Source organism: Cetorhinus maximus, chromosome 12 (genome assembly GCF_964194155.1).
Source record: "Cetorhinus maximus chromosome 12, sCetMax3.hap1.1, whole genome shotgun sequence".
Taxonomy (NCBI): Eukaryota; Metazoa; Chordata; class Chondrichthyes; order Lamniformes; family Cetorhinidae; genus Cetorhinus; species Cetorhinus maximus.
The window spans coordinates 56,937,774-56,958,596 of NC_135890.1; the positions used below are offsets into that span (position 1 = coordinate 56,937,774).

The 20,823-nt window shown below is 43.3% G+C and overlaps 1 protein-coding gene across 1 annotated transcript in view; it reads left to right on the forward strand.

Annotated features, from left to right (window-relative positions):
• Positions 1-12,993: 12,993 nt before the first annotated feature.
• plekhg7 (pleckstrin homology domain containing, family G (with RhoGef domain) member 7) overlaps positions 12,994-20,823 on the forward strand; it is an 85,635-nt gene continuing 77,805 nt past the window's right edge. The window contains exon 1 of the mRNA XM_078553669.1: positions 12,994-13,218. The gene's annotated coding sequence lies outside the window, so the exon portion shown is untranslated. The remainder of the gene's footprint in view (positions 13,219-20,823) is intronic.

Here is a 20,823-nt window from a genome sequence, read left to right on the forward strand (position 1 = left end):
TGTCAGACTGGAGGAAGGTTTGTAGTGGAGTTCCCCAGGGATCAGTTTTGAGACCCTTGCTTTTCCTGATATACATGAGCAGCCTAGACCTTGGTGTACAGGGCATAATTTCAAAGTTTGTGGATGATATGAAACTTGGAAGGATTGTGAACTGTGTGGAAGAGAGTGTAGACCTTCAAAATGACAGACAAGTTGGTGGGATGGGTGGACAGGCAGCAGATGAAGTCCAATTCAGAGAAGTGTGAGGTAGTTCATTTTGGAAGAAAAAACATGGAGAGACAATATGAAATAAAGGGTACAACTCTAAAGTTGTTGGCAGAGCAGAGGGACCTGGGTGTATATGTGTATAAGTCATTTAAGGTGGCAGGACAGTTTGGAAGAGCAGTTAATAAAGTATACAGTATACTGGGCTTTATTGATAGGGACATAGAGTATAAGAGGAGGGTGATTATGTTGAACTTGTATAAGACACGAGTTCGGCCTCAGCTAGAGTATAGTGTTCAGTTCTGGGTGCCGCACATTAGGAAGGATGTGAAGGCATTGGAGAGAGTGCAGAAAAGATACATGAGAATGATTCTAGGGATGAGGAGCTTCAGTTAAGAGGAGAGATTGGAGAAGTTAGGAGTGTTTATCTTAGAGAAAAGAAGCTGGTGGAATTGAAATTCAATGAATAACTTTGGAATTGAAAACTAATATCAGTAATAGTGACCTGATAATGATCATTGATTGTTGTAAAACCCTATCTGGTTCACTAATGTCCCTTTAGCGAAGGAAATCTTCCATCCTTATCTGGTCTGGCCTACATGTGACTGCAGACCCACAGCAATGTGGTTGACACTTAACTGCTGTCAAGGGCAATTAGCGATGGGCAACAAATTCTGGCCTTGCCAGTGACCCCTACGTCCCATAAATGAATTTAAAAAGGCATTAGAGAGGGTGCAGAAAAAATTTACAAGAATGGTTCCAGGGATGAGGGAATTCAGTTATATGGATAGATTGGAGAAGTTGGGGCTGTTCTCCTTAGAGAAGGTTTGATAGAGGTATTCAAAATCATGAGGGATTTAGACAGAGTAGATAGGGAGAAAATGCTCCCACTCGTGCAAGGATCAAGAATAAGAGGGCACAGATTTAAAGTAATTAGTAAAAGAAGCAAAAGTATTATGAAGAGAAACATTTTTACGCAGCGAGCGGTTAGGGTTTGGAATGCGCTGCCTGAGTGTGGCGGAGGCAGGTTCAATTGAAGCATTCAAAAGGGAATTAGACTATTATCTGAAAAGGAAGAATGTGCAGAGTTACGGGCAAAAGGCAGGGAATGGCACTAGGTGAGTTGCTCATTTGGAGAGCTAGTGCAGACGTGATGGGCCAAATGGCCTCCTGTGCTGTAACAATTCTGTGATTGCATTTTCACAAAATCAAACTCTGCAATGGGGGGAGGGGGCAGGGGGGACACCTTGCACCAAGTAAAATGCAACCTATGTAATGGGGTGAAGCATCTTGCACAATGCACCAAGTGAAATGCAACCACTACAGTGGGGGAAAGCAATTGGCTTTTGTTTAGTCACCCCAGCTGTCAACGTTTACATCCAACTGGAAAGTCAAGACTCAATCATTTTGCAAAATAAAAAGTATGGGCATTGAACTCTGCTTTCCTCCAATTTTGGCCTCTTCCAAATTCCCAATTTTCCTTTACTCCACCATTGGTGGCCCTGCCTTCAGCTCCTGAAGATCCAAGTTCTAGAATTCTCTTCCTAAACTTCCCACCTCTCTCCTCCTTCACCCTGCTCCTTAAAGCCTACCTCTTTGTTCAAGCTTTTGGCCACCTATTCTAATAGCTCCATACACGGGTCAGTAAAAACTTTGTCTAATAACGCTCTTGTGTAATGTCTTGGGATATGTTACTATATAAATGCAAGTTGTTGCTGTTCAAACCAGGCTTTTTCCAGTGATCGAGAGGACTAGAAATGAGGGGGTATTTGGGTCTAAGATTAAATGTAAAAGATTTAGGGCAGAAAGCTGGAGGAACATTTATTCTCACAGAGTTGAGACTGTGGCATGCATTCTCTGGGAGTTAGTGTGTTGGTTGCAGCACCATGAGGAAGAGCAATATTCTGTAGCAGAGTAGACTAGGGGTCATGGGGTACAAAATGTTCTGGCTGTGCATTCCCCATACTTTCCAGGCCAGGTTTGCCCTGCTTTTTACTTTTTGGCCGATGTTAATGCGTAGAAGCCAGTAGGTGAAAGTCCTGTCTGAGGTGACATCCAGGAATTTTGGTTGGGGTCATGTGTAAGTTGACTTCTGCAGAGGAAATGTTGAGTTCATTCCCAGCGGTGTTGTTTTTCAGATGTAATATTGACATAACTGTCTTCACTGGATTGAGACGGAGGCAGCAGATCTGGAATTCACAACTGGATGCGACAGAATTGCAGAACTTCGATCTCATTCATTGACTCTGGGATCATTTACCTTTGTCTATAGCAGGGCTTTGATGAGACCATATCTTGAATACAGTGTGCAGTTTTGGTCTCTTTTTTTACTGTTTTCAGTATTTTTCATTATCTATTTGGAAGGGGTACAGTGAACATTCTCTAAATTGGTCCTTGAGATGAGAGAGTTGTCCTGTGAAGAGAAGCTGAGTAAATTGGGTCTATATTCTCTGGAGTTCGAAGAATGAGAGGCGAACTCATTGAAGCATACAAGATTCTGAAGGGGTTTCAAAGGGTAGGTGCTGAAAGATTGTTTCCACTGCTTGGGGAATCTAAAACAGGGGGCACAGACTCAGGATAAGGGGCCGATCATTTAGGACTGAGATGAGGAGAAATTACTTCACTGAAAGGCTTGTGAATCTTTGAAATTCCCTACCTCAGAGGGTTGTGGATGCTCCATCGTTGACCATGTTTAAGGCTGGGATAGACAGATTTTTGGTGTCTCGGGGAATTAAGGGATATGGGGAGCAGGCAAGAAAATGGAGTTGAAGCCCAAGATCATCCTTGGTGAGGCCACAGCTGGAGTACTGTGTGCAGTTCTGGTCGCCACATTATAGGAAGGATGTGATTGCACTGGAGGGGGTGCAGAGGAGATTCACTAGGATGTTGCCTGGGATGAAACATTTAAGTTATGAAGAGAGGTTGGATAGACTTGGGTTGTTTTCATTGGAGCAGAGAAGACTGAGGGGGCGACCTGATCGAGATGTACAAGATTATAAGGGGCATGGACAGGGTGGAAAGGGAGCAGCTGTTCCCCTTAGTTGAAGGGTCAGTCACAAGGGGACATCAGTGAGGGGCAGGAGGTTTAGGGGGGATGTGAGGAAAAACTTTTTTACCCAGAAGGTGGTGACGGTCTGGAATGCACTGCATGGGAGGGTGGTGGAGGCGGGTTGCCTCACATCCTTTAAAAAGTACCTGGATGAGCACTTGGCACATCATAACATTCAAAGCTATGGGCCAAGTGCTGGTAAATGGGATTAGGTAGGTAGGTCAGGTGTTTCTCACGTGTCGGTGCAGACTCGATGGGCCAAAGAGCCTCTTCTGCACTGTGTGATTCTGTGATCAGCCAAGGTCATATTGAATGGCGAAGCAGGCTCGACAGGCCATGTGGTCCCTTGTGTTAATGCTGCTTCCATTGTTTAACATGCTTGTAATCCTGTGTTCTAGCTTCACCAAGTTGGCATCTCATTTTTAGTTACGCCTGGTGCTTCTGGCATGCTCTTGTACACGTGATCACTTGACATCTTGTCGTATGATTGCATTTACCTTAAGACAAAAAGTTGAGTCCCTTGTAGTTGAGTGTTTTTGCTTGGCTTGTGTGAGAAGTTCCCAGAATGACGAATCATGGAAGCCAAGGGTGGGCAAAGGTGGAAAAAGGAAGGTGAGGAGCCAGATACACAGAGTGGAAACTAAAGACAGGAGAGAAAAAAAAAGATTTGTGCGTGAATAGAGCCTTTCTTGACCACGGGATGTCCCAAAGCATTTTAGAGATAATGAAATACTTTTGAAAGGTAGTCATTGTTGTAGTGTAAGATTTACACAGCAAGGACCCCAAAACAGCAACGTGATCATGACTAGATAATCTGCTTTTAATGATGTTGATCGAGGCATAAATATTGGCCAGAGCACTGGGCAGAACTCCCCTGATCTTCTTCCAACATTACCATGAGATCTTTTACGTCCATTCATTGGACAAACAGCAACAGCTTTTATTTATATAGCACCTTTAGCATAATAAAGTTTCCCAGGCATTTCACAGGAGCATTATAAAACAAAGTAAGACACTGAGCCACATAAGGAGATATTAGGGCTAGTGATCAAAAGCTCAGTCAAGGAGGTAAATTTTAAGGGGTGTCCCAAAGGAGGAAAGTGAGGTGAAGGGTGGGTATTCCAGGGCTGGGCAACTAAATTCAAGGCCACCAAATCTTGGTTTTGGGTGACCTCAAGTTTACGGAGGGTAGCATGTGGGGGACCAGCCAGAAATGCATTGAAATGGTCAAGTCTAGAGGTAACAGAAGAATACATGAGGGTCTCAGCAGCAGGTGAGCTGAGACAGAGGTGAAGTCAGGTGATGTTATGGAGTTGGAAATGGGTGATCTTAGTGATAGTGTAAACATGAGGTCAGAAGCTCATTTCAGATGTGACACCAAGGTTGTGAGCAGACTGGCTTAATCTCAGACTGTTGCCAGGTAGAGGGATGGAGTTAGTAACCAGGGAACAGAGTTTGGAGTGGTGACCGAAAACAATGGGTTCAGTCTTCCCAATATTTAATTAGAGGAAGTTTCTGTTCATCCAGTGCTGGGTGTTGGATTTAGTAATTTAAAATTTAGTAGCAGTGAAGGAGTCAAGAGGTGATGGTGAGGTAGAGCTGGGTATTATCAGCTTATATGTAAAAACTAACGCTGCCTTTGGATGATGATGCCAAGGGGCAGCGTGTAGATCAGAAATAGGAGGGGACTAAGGATAGATCCTTGGGGAACACCAGAGGTAACGGTGCGAGAGTGGGAAGAGAAGTCATTGCTAGTAAGACTCAGGTGACAATTTACATCCCATCGGAAAGACAGCACCTCTGTGTGGTTGCATGTGCTCAAGTCTGGTTTGGGGCTTGAACCCACAACTTTCTGACTCAGAGGTAAGAGTGCTATTACTGAACCAAAGCTGACACCCAGAGGGGAAAAGACTAATAGCAAAAAAATTGCACTGCTGGAGAGACAGCCTTTGCTGTAACAAACCTTTCTCTAAGTGGCGAGCGGACAGGAGAACAATACCTGCCTGAACAATTCCCCAGCTTGGTGATGTTGTGTATGTTCTTTGTTTTATCACTAGGTGGTGATATAACCACTTGATAATATTTCCTAAGGTTAAGGAAATAACATTACATTTTGGGAATCCGTGTCCAATTTTAATATCTCTGAAATAAATAATAAAACACTTCACATTGATACCAAACTACCAGAATATTATCATCAAAGAGATTAATCTCTGCAAGCTGTATCTTTGCGAAAGCTTTATATCTGTAATTAAAAGATTGGAACAGGAGGAGGCCATTCAGCCCCTTGACCCTGTTCCAACTTTCCATTAGATCATTCATTTTAAAATTATGCTCCTTGACCTGAATTCACCCACCAGAGGAAATAGTTTCTCTGTGTGGTACCCTATTGAAACCTTTTATCATTTCAAACACCTATATCAAATCACTCCTCAATTCTCGAAACTCAATGGATTACAGGAAAATTAATGCAAATTTAAATAAACCTGAGAGCTTTAATGATGCTACTTGCTTTATTTCAATGTACATTTGGCCTGTGTTTGTGAAAAAGCTAATATCAACTCTGTTTTAGCAACAAAACCCATAAAATGGCTCTTTTGATGTAAATCTTCAGATGGGGTTTGGGGACTAAAAAAACTATTACATTTTCACTGATAATTCCTGTCTTCAATGTACACTTTCAGATTTAGGCTCAAATCATATGTCATTTTAAATTACTCAGTATGATTTTTTTTTAAAGTACCTGCTTTACCATGACATCTTTCTAATTTAACAACAATTATGTCATTTTTGCTTGAAATGAAAACAATGGTGCCAAGGTTTTTTTTAAAATACAATTGACAACATTTCCCCAGAAGTCAGCCTGAATCAACCTGAAGTTTGTGTAAAGAGTCTCCACAGGGCACTTAACCCTACTCAGAAGCACTCTGCAGATGATTTACTGTTCGAGTCTTTTGCCTCCCTTCACCCTCGAGATAGTTAATTGCTTTAGATGAACAGGTGGTTCAATGATCAGACATTTTTTATCAAAGTTAGTTTAATAAGTAAATAGGCTCATCCTGAAAATGTGGTTTGGATCATTGTTAGGTTGATGGATGGATGGAAATGCACAGTACCTACTAATTCATCAGCAAACGTATTTCAGCGCTCTGTTTATTCTTTCCTATTTTAAGCTCCTTCTCTCCCATTTTGATTGCTTAACATTCAGTGTTATCACTCTCTCTAAATTACCAGATTGCTTATCCGACAGTCGGTACTGGGTGAGAAGAAATTTCTTTAATTAAATAGTGAGAAGACTGAAGCCATTGGCTGGGATTTTCCAGTCCCTCCCGTCGTAGGAATTGTGGCGGGCAGGACAGAAAATTTGACGGACCAGCAAAAGGTCGGGACTGGAAAATCACGGCCATTGTTTTCAGTTGCCGTCACGGACTCCATTTCCTCTTCACTGACTCCATTCCTTTCCCTGACAACTGTGTGAGGCTGAACCAGACTGTTCACAACCTTGGTGTTATATTTGATCCCGAGATGAGCTTTCAACCACATATCCATGCCATTACCAAAACTGCCTATCTCTACCTCTGTAACATTGCCTGATTTCACCTGTCTCAGTTCATCTGCTGCTGAAACCCTCACTTATGCCTTTATTACCTCTAGACCTCACTATTCCAACAGACTCAAGTCTGGCCTCCCACATGCTACCCTTTGAAAACTTGAGGTCATTGAAAACTCTGCTGTCCATGTCCTAACTCATAGCAAGTTCAATCCACCCATCATGACCTCTGCTCGTTGACCCCACACTGGTGCCTGGTTTAGCCATGCCTCAATTTTAAAATTGTCTGTCTTCAAATTTCTCCATGGCCTGGCCCTTCATTATTTTTGTAATCTCTTTCAGCTCCACAACCCTGCAAGATATCTGCACTCCTCAATTTGCAGCCTCTTGAGAATCCCTGATTTTAATTGTTCCGCCATAGGCGGCCATGCCTTCAGCTGTTAGACCCAAGCTCTGGAATTCCCCTCCTAAACTTGTCTGCCTCTCTACCTCTCTTTTTTCCTTTAAGACACTCCTTAAATCTACTTCTTTGAGCCTGCTTGACCACCACCTTCTCAAGGGTAATTAGGGATGGGTAATAAATGCTGGCTGCCAACGATGCCCACATCCCATAAATGAATGATTTTTAAAAAGAACAAAATGCTTTTGGTCATTTGCCTTAAAATCTCTGTGGCTCAGTATCATATTTTGTTTCACAATACCTCTATGAAACACCTTGAGATGTTTTAGTACGATAAAGGTGCTTTATAAATACAAGTTGTTGTTGCTGCTGTATACATATTCATTTTGTTCATCTGTTCATTTATATCTGGGAAATGCTCAGAGCTTCTGGCACATTTTATTTTCAAACAAAATATTTTAAACAAGGAAACTCTACAACTCACTTGAATGCCTACATGTTCAGAGAAGGCTGACAGACCTGGTGACTTATTAGTTATATTAGCAAATTCTTAACAACCCTGCTATTTACTTTGTTCAAGTTGTAACATTGACCTCATGAAGTAATATCCACTTAACACTAATGGTCTTCGCTGTGACTCAGTGGATAGCACTCAACCTCTGAGTCAGAAGGTAGTGAGTTCAAAACCTATGCCAGAGACTTGGGCATATCATCTTGGCTGACACACTAGTGCAGTACTGAGAGAGTGCTGCACCATTGGAGATGCATTCTTTCTGGATAAGACTTTAAACCAGGATGGTTGTCTGCCCTCTCAAGTGGGTGTAGAGTATCCCATTGCATTATTTCAAAGAAGAATGACATTTGTGCCACACAAGTGCCAGGCAATGACTATCTCCAACAAGAGAGAATCTAACCATCTCTCTCTGACATACAATCGCTGAATCCCCCACTATCAACATCCTGGGGGTTACCATTGACCATAATCTGAACTGGACTAGTCATATAAATACTGTGGCTACAACAGTAGGTAAGAGGCTAGGAATCGTGCAATGAGTAACTCACCTCCTGACTCCCCAAAGCCTGTCTACCATTTACAAGGCACAAGTCAAGAGTGTAATGGAATACTCTCCACTTGCCTGGATGAGTGCAGCTACAATACTCAAGAAGCTCAACCCTATCCAGGACAAAACCTACTTGATTGACACCCCATCCACCTTAAACATTCACTCCCTCCACCACCGATGCACAGTGGCAGCTGTGTGTACCATCTACAAGATGCACTGCAGCAACTCACCAAGGCTCCTTCAACAGCACCTTCCAAACATGCAATCTCTACCACCTTGAAGGACAAAGGCAGCAGATGCATGGGAACATCACCACCTGCAAGTTCCCCTCCAAGCCACACACCATCCTGACTTGGAACTATGTCGTCATTCCTTCACTGTCGCTGGGTCAAAATGCTGGAACTCCCCTCCCTAACAGCACTGTGGGTGCACTGACACCATATGGTCTGCAGCGGTTCAAGAAGGTGGCTCACCACCACCTTCTCAAGGGCAGTTAGGGATGGACAACAAATGCTGACCTAGTCTGTGACATCCATATCCTGCAACGGAATAAAAAAAAGCAAGTGAATTCTTCCAGGTGACCTGACCAATATTTATCCCTCAACCATCATCATTAAAACAGGTGATCTGGTTAATTATTTCACTGCTGTCTGTGGGGCTTTGCTGTGCACAAATTGGCTGCTCCATTTCCTGCATTACGACAGTGGCCGCATTTCAGAACTACCTCATTGGCTGTGAAGCACTTTGGAACATCCTGAGGTTGTGAAAGGAGCAATAGAAATACAAGTCTTTTTTTTTCATTCTCTATTTTTGAGGAGAATTATTTATCTGCATTAGAGGATGCTCTGCTACTTAACCATGTTTGCTTCTATGAATATAAGTAATCTATTATTTTTAATTGAGATTGACTGTACATTTCTGATCTAATTTCAGAGGGAGGATTAATTTTCCATTGTTCAGTCTCCCTGGGAAAGTAATTACTATTATGATCTTGAAATGTTCCATCTCTTTAAATATGCACTCTATTCAAGGTGGTATATTCTATGCATCCTGCAGCTATTATTAAGAGAATGTTGCCAACAGCCGATCAAGGTAGGTCTTTCAGTTAAGATTGCCATGTATGTGCAGAAACCTAGAGAAACTGGGAAATGTAACTTGCAAATTGGCAGGAGGTGAAAGTAAAACAAATATTTCAAAATGCGTCTTTTTTGAGGGGGGTGGTGAAACTATTGAAGAAGGAAAAAAGAAAGATCTGTATGAAGAGTCTGAGATCAGAAAACAGGTCACAGAGTAAGTGGTGTAAATTTGTATTTACCATAAGATAACCCATTATTAACAGTATTGAAAATTAATACAGATAGGAAAATGCCCTTACACAATGCATAAGACAGACTCAAACAATCTGAATGTCTTTGATAACACTTAAGTTTAGAAGTTTTAGATTTGATTGGGATGTTTAAAATGACAAAGATTCAATAAAATAGATGTGGTGGTGTGTTCACTTCACTCTGTACATGCATGTCATAGTCCAAAGCTATGGATAGTAACGGTAGAGGCTCCAATGTTCTTTCCATTGCATGGCCAACAAGGGGAGATGGTGGCGTAGTGGTATTGTCACTGGATTAGTGTTATGTTCCTTCTATCGGGTTGCTTTGTTCAGCTTACACGGTTGCATCTACGTAATCAAGACGGTGTAGACGAAGAGACCATTGTAAAATGAAGCACATGCTGTTTATTCACATAAGTAACAGAGCACTCACACGTGTGCTTCTCATAAACCTATTCTAAACTAGTGATTAACAATGTAGCCCGTGCTACACAGCAATTGAGTAATGCAATCACGTGATCAATCTGCTCACATTCTCTTAAAGGTGTACTGCACCTCAGATTATCACATCCCTCCCCCTTTACTCAAAGGTACAAGTTACAATCTTTACAATATATCAACTATTTACATGAACTATTTACAAATTCAGACTCTCTGGAGGCATCTTCAAACATGTTGAACGTTGTAGTTCTACGACTTTGGGTGGTTTATCCGAGGCCTCCCTCTCAGGAGTCATCTGTCCACTAAGCTCTCCATTAGGAACCTGTAAATTTGTTTCTTCGATCCTGTAAGGCTCAATGGATCCTAAAGGTTCTTCCAAAGCAAGGGGAGTTCTTTCCACATGTGTTGACTCAAACGGGAATGCTTGGCGCATCCATTCTTGTAGATCTGTTTCCCTTTTCCTGAAGTGATCTACGTGTCTCCTAATTATCCAATCTTTGATTGATGTTTGATAGGAAAGTGGTCCTGTCACTGCACTAACTTCACTTGATAGCCATTTGGGCCAGTCTCCAAAGTTCTTTGCAAAAACTGTCTCTCCAACAGTGAAATTTCTTTCACTTCTGTGTAATCATGTCCATTTTTCTGACTGTCCTGACTTCTTTCTACCCTCCCCCCTAAATTCGGCCTTATGAGACCCAAACATGTCCGGAGACGTCTCTTCATCAATAACTCTGCGGGAGCAATACCGGTGGTCATGTGTGGCATAGTCCTATAGCTGAGTAGGAAACGTGATAATCTAGTTGCAATAGAGTCTCCATCCATTTTTTTCACTCCGGACTTGAAGGTCTGGACTGCCCTCTCAGCCAACCCATTAGATGCAGGGTGGTATGGCGAGATTTTAACACGTGTTATGCCATTGAGACTTGCAAACCTTTGGAACTCCCCACTGGTGAATGCCATTCCATTATCAGACACTATCATTTCCAGGAACCAGTGTATTACAAAACCCTGATGCAATCTGTCTGTGGTGGTGCCAGATGTGGGTGCTCTTACTTCGTATACATCCATCCACTTCAAGTGAGCATCTATAATCAAGAGAAACATTGTGCCCGAAAAAGGCCCCATATAGTCAAAGTGGAGGCGGACCCATGGCCTTACTGGCCATTCCCAGTAGAGCCAAAGGGGGCAATTTCTGTACCTGTTGGCACTGTATGCAGCTTTTGACTAAGTTTTCAAGTGACATGGCAGTCAATTTATGCACAGCAAGCTCCCACAAACAGTAATCAGATAAATTTGAAGTAGTTTATTTTATTCACTCATGGGTGTTGTGGGCTCAGCCAGCATTTATTACCCATCCCTAATTGCCCTTGAGAAGGTGGTGGTGAGCTGCCTTCTTGTACCGCTGCAGTTCATGTGGTGTAGGTACACCCACAGTGCTGTAAAAAGAAGGGAGTTCCAGGATTTTGGCAGTGAAGGAACGGCAATATATTTCCAAGTCAGGATGGTGAGCGGCTTGGAGGGGAACTTCCCAGGTGGTGGTGTTCCCATCTATCTGCTGCCCTTGTCCTTCTAGATGGTAGTGGTCATGGGTTTGAAAGGTGCTGTTAAAGGAGGCTTGATGAGTTCCTCCAGTGCATTTTCTGATGGTACACACTGCTGCTACAGTGGAGGGGGTGAATGTTTGTGAATCAGGACTAACGTCAGTGGCCAGATTTCTTTTAGTGTGTAGTCATTTGCCCCACCCCTCCTGATGTTTTGAAATAACTATTTAAGAATTGTAGGAAATATTGATAAGGTCAATGTATTTTTTCTGGTTTAAGTTGCTGATCTCCCAACTCTGCCCCCTTTCAAGGAATTTAGATTGGGAGAGATGGAAGGCAAACCAAGCTAGTGCTTGAAGTCCCAGATGTGGACTGTCGAGATTCCTCAGTAAAAAAATTTTTTTATTATTTAGAAAAATGCTGCCTGAGAATGGGAGTTAGAAATTCAAAAGGGGAGCTGAGCAAGAACACAGAGCATTGAGCGGTTCTGAGCATTGGAACAGGAGGAGGCCTCAACCCCATTTACCTGCCTTCACTTCATATCCCCCAACACCCCTATCAAATAAAAATCAGGCATAAAATATGTTCAATTGACCCTTGGCATCTGTGTGAAAAAGTGCTAGTTACTATCATTACCAAATGGCCTTGTTCTAGTTTTCAAAGTATGTGCCCTTGTCAAAGATTCCCCACACACTGGAGAATGAAAACAGTTTTTATGTGTAGGTTACTGATGAACAAGTGTTGCGCTGTGTTTATTTTATTTTATTTTTTGCATTTTGACATGTAAATAATAGATTACAACTTAATATGAAATATGTCAGCGTGCAGTGTTCACAGTGACCCCTGGAACTTGGAGCCAAGCCCGGTATCAATGATTTAAGAGGCACAAGTATGAAATTGAATACTGTATTTAATGTTGCTTGCGATTGAAAAAGCTGGATAAAGAAATTATTTTGTTTGGAGGGAGCACAGCATACCTACCCTAGCAGCACAAAGCAGGGTGGTGTCAGTGTCAAGAGTACAAAATGGGCAAAGGTTAAACCGAATCTGCTGGTCAGCAATAGATATAACTATTATGACGAGAGAATTGTGGCAAAGTTTGCAATTAAAAGGCATCATTAAAAAAAAAGACAAGATGGTCTATTACACGCACACAGATTTTGGAAATCATACTTTTGAATCCAGTTTTTGGAAAGGAGAAAAGGAAAAATATTACCAATCTCAGATGTTGGAAAGGTTCCTATTTAATCATTTGAGTCCAGAGTAAGTAAAGCAGGATTGGTGATAAAAGAGGAATTGTTATCATAATTCCAATTGTCCAAGCAGCAGTAAAGCCTTGCTGTGATTTACCTGCTGTACTGGACAAAGTGGGTGAGCAAGAGAAGGTTACCTGGGGACGTGACTGACTTACCAAAGCTCCTGTTACTGGAAACGCGCTGACCTCCCCGACCAAATCTCCTCCCTCCCTCTGACCTGGCTCCGCCCTATACCCGAGTCTTGGATCCCGCTCAGGAGGTAGGGCAGATCGGAGCTGGAACCGGATTCGGCATCTCCCTCGGAGCGGAGGACAGAACAGAGCAGGAACAGAGTTGAAACGTGTGGATCTTATCCTGTACGAGCTGTCGAGCCTCCCAGTCTGAAGGTGCTTTTTTTTTTAAAGAAGAACATTTTTCAGCACAGACAGGTTAGGGAGTGCAATGTTTAACCTTTGTCAGTTCGGGTTTTATTCAAAAGGCAGTCGTGCTATGAAGTTCGATCGCTATCAAGGCAGGAAGCAGAGCTGCAACAGCAAGAGTGGGGAATGATGTAGAAGCTTGAGTTTGTTATTCAGGTGTCAGAGAAGCTGTCTGACCCTAGCAGAATGCACCGACATTGGCCGGGCTGTCAGCTGCTCAGAAGAGAGTTCAAGTCCCACTCCAGAGATTTGAGGACTCAATCTCAGTGCAGTGCTGAGGGAACGCTGCACTGTCGGTAAGCCCCGGCTTGTGTTTATTTCCCTTTTTAAGGGTGAAAGGGATGGGGTCTCTCAAAGAATCCATTCCCAGTGACCATTCGAATCAGTTTCTTGTTTCTTTGCTCGTTGGCTGACTGATCACAACATCCTGGCACAGCCTGGTAAGGGATGTGGCGAATGCAAAAAATACCATCAGAATGCTGCTGTTAGCTTCCCCTCACATATCCCTTTTGTCCCAATAACATTGCAGTATACAAGCCAGAGTGATTCCTATTTAAGGCAAAAAGGTAACTTGGTATTAGTTCAGTTGCTGTTTCAGGGGTAGATTGATCAGAAACCAGTCTGACAGAATAAGGTTTTTAAATAACTTTTATTCATCATACAATATGTGGTGATATTTCCCTATAAAACTGATGATGTATCTAAGTTTTAAAAGGAAATATAACAGCAGTGATGAATGAATTGAATGTAGAGAAAATGTTGAGACTGCTGCCTGGATTTTACATTCTCAACCTCTGCCCCTGCCCAGCGTGTTTGAAGGTGGGGGACACCTAAAACACAGTGCGTGGTCTCCCCACTGCCTTCCTTCCCACCCCTGAGCTGTCTCCCATTTTGCAGTAGGCAGAGGAGGTGTCAGCCAGCCCACCTGCCCTTGAGCCTTTTGAGGTCCTTAAATAGCCAATTAATGGCCACTTAAGTACTTCACTCCACCACTGCTGTGATTTTATCTTTAACAGGGGGAGACCCACACCAGGTGGGTAGACCAGCAGCTTTTATTGCACGGCCTGGTGTCAGTAAAGGAGGTGGTGGGGGTGGGGGTGGGGGTGGGGGTGGGGTTGGGATAGGATGGGGTGGGGTGGGGTGGGGTGGTGTGGGGGGGGGGGTTCAGGGTTGGGATGGGATGGGACGGGGTGGGGTGGGGTGGGTTCAGGGTTGGGATGGGACAGGGTGGGCTTGGGTTGCGGGGGGGGCGGCGGCGGGGTGGGGTGACCTCCTTTGGGTATCCTTGGTGCTCATTGAAGGCACCCCTACAAAGTCATGCTTTAATCATACCCCCTGACCTCTCAAACCCTCCCCTGTTATCGGCCAGCTAGGCCCTGCTGATAGCCAGACTTACCTTGAAGTCCAGCTCCGTGGCATTCTCTTGTTTGGGGACTGCCGGTAGTCCCAGCAGTGGCCACCACTCGAACCTGCAGCTCTCTTAAGGTGAGACTTTCTCCCCAGGTGGGGCAGAAGTCACGAACTTAGGCAATTAACGCTACCTTCAGCATAATATGGCTGTGAGGCAGCCGGCCTTCTGGTCCACGGGCTCCCTACTGACCTTTTAGTCATTGGGGTGGGGTGGGGTGGGGTGGAATATTGCACCCCAAAAACTCCAGCCTGTGTCAGGTTGAGGTGGTTGATGCTAAAGTTCTCATTTCCTCATTCACTGCAATGGTCAGCAAGCTCACTTGGAGTTTCTTGCTGAACTTTTACAGGAAAATTTAAGTGTTGGTAATGGGAGCTCTGAGCCATTTGGATTGCCCTGGAATCGCCAGGAATGAGAAATTAATCTCTGTGAGCAAAGATAGGAGATAAATATTGCAGGTCAGGAAGAAAAGCTGTTTGACCAACTATCAAGAATCATTCAATCAGTTAACAGACTCTGTGTGGGTTCCAATTGGCTGGGAAGGCAGTAGGCCATGAATATTGATGTCTCAGGTAACCAACAGAGAGAGCATGGTGGTTAAAGGCAGAGATCTTGTGATGAAAATTCCCAGAATGTACCCAACCAGAATTGGCTATCCCTATTTGATGTGAATCACAAGAAGTAGAAGCAGGAGGGCCATTCAGCCCCTTGAGCCTGTTTCACCATTCAATATGATCATGGCTGATCTGATTGTGGCCTCAACTCCATTTTCCTGCTTGCCCCCCTTTCCCCCCCCCCCCCCCCCCCTCTCCCCATAACCCTTGACTCCTTTCTTGATCAAAAATATATCTAACTCAGCCTTGGACATATTCAATGACCCAGCCTCCACTGCTCTCTGGGAACAGAATTCCAAAGGCTAATGACCCTCCTGAGAGAAAAAAAAATCTCCTCACCTGTAGACTCTGGAGTCAGGACCTGAGCAAGACACCTTGGCGGACTCTGTGTTAATCCTCTTCCATCCAATACCATGTGAAGTATAACTCCCTGTATGGTGTCCAACTGGTTATACAAAGTGCTCAAGGATCCAAGGAAACATGCTGAACACTTTTTTTGAGCCAACCTGCAATTAATTTGAATGCGTACCATTTGATATACCAAAGCCATTGTCTTCAGGCCCACCACCAATTCTGTTCCCTAAACAATGATTCCATCATCCTCCTTGGCAAGAGGTGTCAGCTGTGGCTCAGTTCATAGCACCCTCACCTTTGAATCAGAGGGTTGTGGGTTCATGTCCCACTCCTGGAAACCAGGAACTGTGATTGTACTCAAAAGAGTTGCAATCTGTGACTGTTGATAACTCGAAAGAGTATCCTCCTTGGCAACTGCCTGAGGCTGTACCAAATTGTTCATTGCAAAGTTGCCCTATTTGACCTTGAGTTCTGCTCCCAGCCCCATAGTCTCTTTGTCACCAACACTGCCTACTTGATCTTCCTTAACACCATCCGTCTCCCTCCCCCCATCCCCAGACTCAGATTATCTGCAGCTGAAACCCTCATCCATGATTTTTGTTATTGCCAGACTTGTCTTTTCTAAAGCTTTCCTGGCCAGCCCCTCATCTTTCACGCTCCATAAACTTGAGCTCATCCAAAACTCTGCGACTCCTATCCTAATGTGCATCAAAGTCTCGTTCATTCATCGTCCCTATGCTCGCTGACTTAAATTGCCTCCTGGCCCAGAAAATGTTTGATCATTCCTCCTTGCATTCGAAAGCCTCTCCCCTCCTTATCTTTGGAATCTTCTCCAGCCCCACAAGTCTCCAAGAACTCTGAAGGGGCTCTGAAGAAGGGTCATACGGACTTGAAACGTTAACTCTTTTTCTCGCTCCACAGATGCACCTAGACCTGCTGAGTTTTTCCAGCATTTTCTGTTTTTGTTCCAAGAACTCTGGATCCTTATCTGTCCCCCTTTTCCTCCACCATTGGTGAATGTGCTTTCAGCTGTATAGGCCCTGAGCTCTGGAATTCTGTCCCTGATCTTGTGTGCCTCTCCACCCACTTCCCCCCTTTAAGCCCCTCCTTAAAACCTGATCAAGCTTTTGTTTCTGATGTCTCCTTCTTTGGCTTGGTGTCAATCTGATTGTGTTCTTGTGAAGCATCTTTGGATACTTTCTACATTAAATGTGCCACATAAGAGTAAGTGGTTACTTTTGTTGTTGGCAATGTGAATGTTGCCAGTTGCACTGTTGCCACGATTCACTGGGGATAGTGCGCTGTAATATCAAGCCCCACTGTTCCCTGAGCCACGACAAATGTGAAAAGTTTGATCAAACCACCAGATTGCCCCAACTCTACCTAAATGTTTAATTTAGGCTAACAGAATACAAGCACCAGGTTTGTAAACTTAATAAGTAAATAACTATTTATTGAACAAACTGTCATTGGCTAGTGGCAAAAGAAAGCAGTATGAACTGCTAAATTCTAACTCTATAACCTATACTCTACCCCTTCTTAAATCCCTATACACACACATACAAAACACAAGACACACAAAAACATGGATTTTAAGGGTGGGATAAAATAGTTCAATGGCACTAATTCCTGAGTACAGGATTCAATGGGTTGATTTTGATCGATGTCTTCCAAATTCCTTTCAGTTCTTGATGAAACAAGGTGGTCTTCCAGAATTTTCAGTATTTAGTTCACTGGTTGAGCACTTGCATTTCAATGTCTCTAACAGTGATTTTTCCCTTTTGCCTCTTGACAGGGGTTTTCAGAGAGAGAGCAGGTTATAGAGATATGAGAAGAAAATGCCAGCTAGCTATTATTGTGGAATTACTGAAATATCCCACAAACAGGAGAAAGAGGTTTCAGGTCTTGTTCCTTTCAGGCTAGGAGTTATTCTGCTGCGCTGCTCTTGCACAAAACCTGGTCACCTGGTCAGGAGCCAATTAAAATGTTGTTGCCAGGCAGCTCCCTTGGTCCAGGACTCCTTTCTGGCACCATCCTGTCTTTCATGGTACACTCTGTTCCAGGACTGCAACATTGTATATATCTTTCATTCTGTTCCGGTCTTTCAAACTGCAGCTATTGTAATTTTAATCCGCAGTCCATCAGAAAATAAAAGGATATGTTCTTTACAACAGCCCAACAGAAATGAAAAGATATGTTACTTACACGGTCTAAACATTTAAAATTTAAAGCAGTAGTTTCCCCTGTTTCTGAGGAAAGGAAGTTTCCTGGACGGTGGAATTGAAATTAAACCATCTGTGGAGAGATGGTGACATAATGGTAATGTCACTGATCTAGTAATCCAGAGGCCCAGGCTAATTCTCTGGGGACATGGGTTCAAATCCCACCACTGCAGTTGGTGAAATTTGCATTTAATTAATTAGTAAAAATCTGGAACTGATGGCTAGTCTCAGTAATGGTGACCATGAAAACTATTGATCATAAAAACCCATCTGGTTCACTAAATTCCTTTAGTGCCATCCTTACCTGGTCTGGCCTACATGTGACTCCAGACCCACGGCAATGTGTTTGACACTTAACTGCCTTAATGTCCTAGCAACCCAAGCAGTTCAAGGGCAATTAGGGATGGGCAACAATTGCTGGCCTTGCCAGTGATGCCCATTTCCCATCAAATTAAAAAATAAAGGCAGTGTCAGACTGGAGGTCCTACTGCAGATCCTAGTCTGAAATGGTCACTTGCAGTCTAAGTGTGACTGAGAACTAGAAGGCTGATGAGACCACTGGTCAATCTGGATTACAGCACTGAGTAGTGGAAATTGTTTGAACCTTGTTCACCAACTCAGGATGATAACAGAACCAGAAAATGATTGCAGTTTAAGTGGTTAGAAGCTTAACTTTAGGATTGAAGGGCTCATTATTTGGCATTGCAGTGGCAAAGACAATGTTACCATGCAGATAATTATTACAGAAGCAGTTTGTGAGCATCAAATGAAATATAAGAATGACACAAATATCATTTTTATCTATGTTAAACATTTTATTTGGATTTTTATTGTTAAAACGGCATGTGAAGGGTTGAAAAGCCAGGAGCTCGCAAGGGTACCATCAGTTATAAATAGCTATCTTCTGAAAAATATATCTTATAGTCTGGGATGCAAAAGGAATCACATCAGTTGTGTTGTTCCTAAGGAGTACTGCCTAACACTCTGGGGTAATTTTGGCTTTGTGTACTAATGTAAAGCAGGTAATAGTGAATCAATAATCTGCTCACTGACACTCAGTTTGGGTTCTGCCAGGGCCACTCAGCATTTGACCAAATGTGGCATTAAGGAGCCCTAGCAAAACTAGAGTCAATGGGAGCTAGGGGGAAAACTCTCCACTGGTTGGAGTCAGACCTAGCACAAAGGAGGATGGTTGTGGTTATTGGAGGTCAGTCATCTCATCTCCAGGACATCACTGCAGGAGTTCCTCAGGGTAGTGTTCTCTGCCCAATCATCTTCAGCTGCTTCATCAATAACCTTCCTTCCATCATAAGGTCAGAAGTGGGATGTTTGCTGATGGTTGCACAATGTTCAGCACCATTCGTGACGCCTCAGTCCATGTCCAAATGCAGCAAGACCTGGACAATATCCAGGCTTGGACTGACAAGTGGCAAGTAACATTCTCCACCTCCAACAAGAGAGAATCTAATCATCACCTCTTGACATTCAATGGCATTACCATCACTGAATCCCCCACTGTCAACATCGGGGGGTGTTAACATTGACCAGAAACTGAACTGGTCTAGCCATATAAATTATTGTGGCTACAAGAGCAGGTCAGAGGCTAGGAACCCTGCGATGAGTAATTCACCTCCTGACTCCCCAAAGCTTGTTCACCATCTGCAAGGCACAAGTCAGGAGTGTGATGGAGTAATCTCCACTTGCCTGATGAGTGCAGTTTCAACAACACTCAAAAAGCTTGATACCATCCAGGACAAATCAGCCCGTTTGATTGGCACCCCATCCTCAAACATTCACACTCTCCACCGCCGACGCACAGTGGCAGGGGTGTACACCATCTACAAGATGCACTACAGCAACTCACCAAGCCTCCTTAGACAGCACCTTCCAAGCCCACGACCATCTAGAAGGACAAGGACAGCAATCATTTGGGAACACCACCACCTTCAACTTCCCCTCCAATCCACACACCATCCTGACCTGGAATTATATCGCCACTCCTTCACTGCCAATGGGTCAAAATCCTGGAATTCATTCCCTAACAGCACTGTGGGTGTACCTACACCACATAGACTGCAGGAGTTCAAGAAGGCAGCTCACCACCACCTTCTCAAGGGCAATTAGGGATGGCCAATATATGCTGGCATAACCAGCGATGCCCACATCCTGTGAACAAATAAAAAAAAACAGCTGTTATTAACTTCAATGCAAATAAACATAGAGAATCAGCAGCCCATTTTACAGCTTTCTCAATCAATTATTTTACAATCTCACACAGCAATTGAAGTTACTCCCTCCCCTCTGCAGCCTTGTTCTTTTAAGTGTAACTGTGAGTCGGTTGTGAGACCCATGTCTCTGAGTCACAGAGTTCCTAGTTGGAGTCCCACTTGAGCACAAAATTCAAGGCTGTCGCTTCAGTGTCACAAAATAGTAGGGGCAAGGGATCAAATTTGAGAAGATGTGGTAAATCAAAGAGTAAAGATAAGGCAAGAGAGAATGGTATTAATATGGGAAATGATAAACAGAACATGACAGGAAGGGATAGAGAGTACAAATCTAAGAGTAAATTGCTCAAGGCTAGACGTTACAAAAATAATAAAAGGATAAAATTAAAGGCTCTGTATCTAAATGCATGTTGCATTTGAAACAAAACAGATGAACTGATAGCACAAATAGAAATAAATAAATATTATGATAGCCATTACAGAGACCTGGCTACAGGATGACATATATTGGGATCTGAATGTTGTAGGGTACATGACATTTAGGAAGGACAGGAATGTAGGAAAAGATGGAGGGGTGGCTCTGTTAATTAATGTTGTTATTAGCACATTAGAGAGGGATGACCTAATTTCATGAAAGCAGGATGTAGAAGCAGTTTGGGTAGGAATGAGAACTGATAAAGGCAAGAAGTCACTTGTGCAAGTGGTATACAGGCTCCCTAACTAACTACATGGTAGGACAGAGTATAAAG